General features: G+C 36.9%; 1 pseudogene; it reads right to left on the bottom strand.

The window, feature by feature from the left end:
- Nucleotides 1-1877: 1877 nt before the first annotated feature.
- Nucleotides 1878-2707, bottom strand: LOC101828069 (annotated as a pseudogene).
- Between the last annotated feature and the right edge of the window lie 2336 nt (nucleotides 2708-5043).

Below are 5043 nucleotides of genomic sequence, written 5' to 3'. Positions count from 1 at the left end.
TGTAAGACAATGTTTAGTAAAAACATGTTTACTAAAAATGATACAATAAGTTCCTGGCCACTTCCCCTTCTGCCTGGGAGTAGGCAGCTGTAAGACAATGTTTAGTAAAAACATGTTTACTAAAAATGATACAATAAGTTCCTGGGAAAGGCCTTCCCACGGAAACCGCCCTGACCTCGACCTTGTCCAAAGACTAACCGCACCTTCAAAAACCCACACACATCCACCTCTGGGTCAGAGCAGAACCAGCCAGGGGAGAGGAGAGAGCAGAAGTTTCTCTGGTGGGAGCTTTTCTTAGGAGGTTCTCTTGAACCTTTTTGGAGCCTGTTTAAAGTTCTCTTTATATCATTGAACGAGTCTCTGTGTTGTCAATCCCCGACACCCTCCGCACGTTCTCGGACACAGGCCACGCTGCAGACGTGACACTTATAGAGTAATCTTGACAGAGAGCATTAAAACACAGATACCTATTATTCCTTCAATACCTGTGTTTTTCAAGTTTTATACTCTACTACACCCACAGTGTGTCACCAGTTCTTGAACATTAAACAGAAATGCAAATGGGCAAAACTCTTCTAAAATTGCTGACATCTGTTGAGGCATTCCTGCAGGTATTGCTATTGGCAGGAAAGTGGACCAAGGAGAGACAGAATGAAAACTCCATGCAGCTGGGCTCAGTCAGACTGGATCAAGATTGTGAATCTGATCCTGTGTTTTAGTTTTTCCACACATTTAAACATAGTAGAATGTTGGGGGAAAGTCTCCACATGACAATTCTCAAAACAAATCTTCAGGGCTAACTACATCAAAATTCCCTTGCCAAATAGTAAATCACCTGTGGCCTTTACAATAAGAATTGACTGACAAGCAGAATTTAGGGCTAAGGCCTAAAGAAGAAGGATATACAATAGGCATAAATTCTATTCACTGAGAGACAAAACCCAGGATTAGGGCCTAAACAATGTTCAGAATATCATATGGGGTGGAGGGAAAGGGGGTGGGGGGATCCAGTTAGAGGCTGGCTCCTAATAGAATAGCAAAGGATCATCAGGTTGTTTGATCCAGTCATTCCAGAATTCTAGGTAATCAGGCATCACTCATTTCCTTCCATTGAAGAAAACAGGCCCATGTGATTGACAATGCTGGATTCCCCCAATGCTTTTTCTAAGCTGTACTTCCTGTAGACATCTATGGCTACAATGGAAGAATACGGGAGGAGGCGAGAGAATGAAAATAAACGTTCGTGTGCAGGGAATGTGGTTCAAGTCTTTGGATTTAAAAACAAGTCCCCAGAGAAGCTGCTGCCATGGAATTTTCAGAAAACTTCCTTTGCATCCCAACATAGACCCAAAAAGCCCCAATCCAAATGTATGAAAACTACAATTGTGAGATGCTATACACAATCCAAGCAGTCAGACAGAGAAGGAGTGTGTTGTCCACTTAGCTACAGTTTGTAGCATAGCCTGTTTAGCAATCGGTAGATCAGTAAAAGCCACTGAAGACTAGAAATGTTTTAAAGCACAGGGTAAAAAGTACTCAACAAATACTCTGTGGAAACCGATAATAAGATGTCATGGCTAGGAAATTATCTAAACAGTAAAATGACTTCAGGATAGATATCTTTGACATTAAATGTAGCAGAATTAAAAATATTTACAAGTAGATAAAATGATAACAGAAAATTACAAGGCAGAGAACGCACCCACAAAAGAATCAAGAAAGTGCTGTTGGTTCAACAGTTTTCCATGAGGCTAGAAAATCTGTTAACTTTGTTAACTAGCAAAATATCACTTTCATTTGTTTATAAATCACTTATTTAGCATATGATCACACCATATTGAATCCTTTCTTTCCTTGTACTGGAGACTCCTTAGTCCTTAAGCATTCTGCATTTCTTTGCCAATCTTGTAACTGAGTATCTTGTTCAGGTCAATTTTGGTGCGGCTAACTGGAAGCTGCTGACGCAAGGCCTTGAACGTGTCTGACATTGACAGGTTTCACTAACTGCTGTTTGACACTCATTTTCTGCACTCTCTATGATTTTAATAAATTCCTTGGCAGTTTGAACTTCATTAGAAACAGTTAGTGAATCCTGCACATTTTTATGGCTGACCAACTAACTGACCATTGCCTTGTTCATAATAATGAACCTGAATCTTGAGCACTCCAACCACCTGGGCCATAGGTGGTGTGATAGTGAACTTCCATTCTGATCTCCAATGATCATTCCAGAAGTTTGGGGGCTGAAACTGATGGCTTTCAATACATGCAATAATGGTCCGTTGTCCATCTATAGTTTTAGCGTAAACAGTGCAGAAGCCATTTGAATAATGTCACAGGATTCTCTCCAAGACTTCAAGCCTCTGTCCACATCTTCTGGCTTGGGGTCACTTTCTTCTTTCCGTAAATGATCAAACTTAAAGGAAATTTTGTTTCTTGGATCTAAAAATCTGCTGTTACCGAGGTCACCATGCTCTGTAACTGAGACCTGGTCATCGTAGCCTTCTATCTTTACAGGTGTGAGTTGATCCATGTTATACTGGGTAAATGAATGTGATACCCCTTCCCTGAGGAGACTGTCATTATTAAGTAGTAGCCGGACATCATTGAATACTTCATTAAACTCCTGAGGGGGTACATGAGAGATTAATTTAGCTGTTATGCGAAAGTTCTCCTCATCTGACACCCAATTCTTGAAATCGTCCATCTTGGCTGCTCTCTAATATTTTCTTAAAACTATATTTTAAATTTTTCTCTCATTCTCTATTTGCCATTCTTTTCAAGTGACTTCAGATCTATGATTTTATTGAGGATATGTAATTATGTGTTAGCTGATTTCTGCTGTAATAATAAGCCTTTAATGTTTTAAATTCTTATAATGAAAAAATAAGCATGTATGTCATATTAATGGAACAATTTATGCCATAAATGAAACCCATTTTTCTTTGAAGCTAGGGAACCAAGGATTAAAGTAATTAACTTTAATATACTCTAATTTCATCATTTAGTATATACATGAAAATTTGTAACAGTTTTTTTTAAGAATCCCTATATAGGACTGAATCATGGTAGAGCAATTACCTATTAAATGTGAGGGCTTGGGTTAGATCTCCAGGCGTGCAAAGAAACCTCAATACACAAACTTGTCAAGTACAGCTATTCCATTTTAAGTAGATAGTGCCTAAATCATTCAAATCCAAAGGCTGTGAGAGTAGCGAGACTTAGATCAGAGTAGCAAAGCAAGCACTGTAAAAGCAAAAATAATCCTTGAAGAATCAAAAATAAAAGATAGGACAGAAGGAAAGAAGGAAGGGGAGAGAAGAAGAAGAAGGGAAAGAGAGAAGGGAGGGAGAGTAACAGAGGGAAGAATGGAGGGAGGAAGGGAGAGATAGACAACCCCTCCTTTAATGAATTAAACTGAAGTCCTTTTAAGCAATGCAATTATTTTCAAGACAAAAGGCTAAAAGAGTTAACTTGCTTGAAATAATAAATAATGTAAGATAAATCAAAGATAATTCTTTAGGCATATCTTCAGGGGCTTCAGATATTATCTGGGTACCTTATCTCTCCATTCTTGTTAGCTCTTTACTATAAAGAATATTAAAATCATGCATCTTTCAACACAAATGTCATATATATGCACAAACACATACATATGCATGTTTGTTTTGCCAGTACAAAGGCTGTGTAACTGCAAAGCCACCTCTCTTACAACAAGAACTCCAGACGCCAATACCAGCATGGCTGGAGCTCAGTGCAGAGTCTATCAACCATTTTCTCCTTCTTTCTCATGAATAAATTCTTCAAGTTAATCTAACATTTCACACTGTCTTCAAAGAGGAATTGGACTATGCTTTTCTGTTGAATAGAGCCAACTATTAAGCAATCTGCCATCATCATTAAGATGATAATGATGATGGCAGATAGATAGATGATAGATAGTAGATAAATCATGGATTGATGATGATGATAATAGATAATAGAAAAAATATAGATAAATGATTGATAGGTAGATAGATGATAGATAGACAGATGGTAGATAAATGATAGATGATGAAGATTGATGATAAGTACACAGATAGACAGACAGAAGTAGTTAATAGACAGTATAGATGGTAGATAAATAATAGATGATGATGTAGATAGTTGATAGATAGGTGCATGGGTAGATAGATGATAGATGAATAGATGGATAGATAGATAGATAGATAGATAGATAGATAGATAGATAGATAGACAGATAGATAGACAGATCTTCAGTTGTTTGAACAGGGCTGCAAATACAGTTGTTAGATCAAGCTGTTGATTGTAGATTTAAATCTGTATCACTTTTGGCTGTTCACTTTTGCATACTTGAGAGGCAAATTGAATTCTCCCATTATAGTAGTTGATTTGCTGATTTCAACCTACATTATAGCTGAATTATTGCTTTTTATATTTTTGAAGCTGTTACTATTATGGACCTATAAGTTTGAAGTTATTATCAACAATTTTCTGAAAAAAACAAAAATGTAATAGCAAGTAAATAACTCATTTCAAGTAATACTTTCTACCTTGAAGTCCACTTTTTCTAGTTCAAAGATCTGTATTAATCATTTGTCTTATATTTCTCGGTATATTTTTTTATATTTCTGCTTTTCATACTGTTACTGTGAGGTCCTTATCCCTGGTCCATTTTCTCTGGTGAGCTGGAAATTATGGTTTATTTTTAAAACTTTAATATAAAAATATTTCTATTGGAGTATTTCAATATACTGGGCAAGTGTCCACTGTTGACCTGTATTTCCAGACCTTTTTATGCTTTTTACTTCAAGACATGGCTTCACTTAGTTATCTAGGTGACCTTGAACTCTCTATGTAACAAAAATAATTTTTGAATTTATAGTCCTTCTTTCTTAGCTTCCAGAGTAGTTGAAGTGTCAGGTATGAACCACCAGGGCTGATTTTCCATCTTTTGTCTAAATCTGATGATGCAAACTTTATCATCAGGATTCCAATGAGTGTTCAATGCCCTGTAATTGTTTCAGTCTGTCTACACTCTGA

This window comes from Mesocricetus auratus, unplaced genomic scaffold (assembly GCF_017639785.1).
Source record: "Mesocricetus auratus isolate SY011 unplaced genomic scaffold, BCM_Maur_2.0 Super-Scaffold_100020, whole genome shotgun sequence".
Lineage (NCBI taxonomy): Eukaryota > Metazoa > Chordata > Mammalia > Rodentia > Cricetidae > Mesocricetus > Mesocricetus auratus.
Note: the sequence above shows the minus strand (reverse complement) of the source record. Positions and strands in the feature narration are given on the sequence as shown.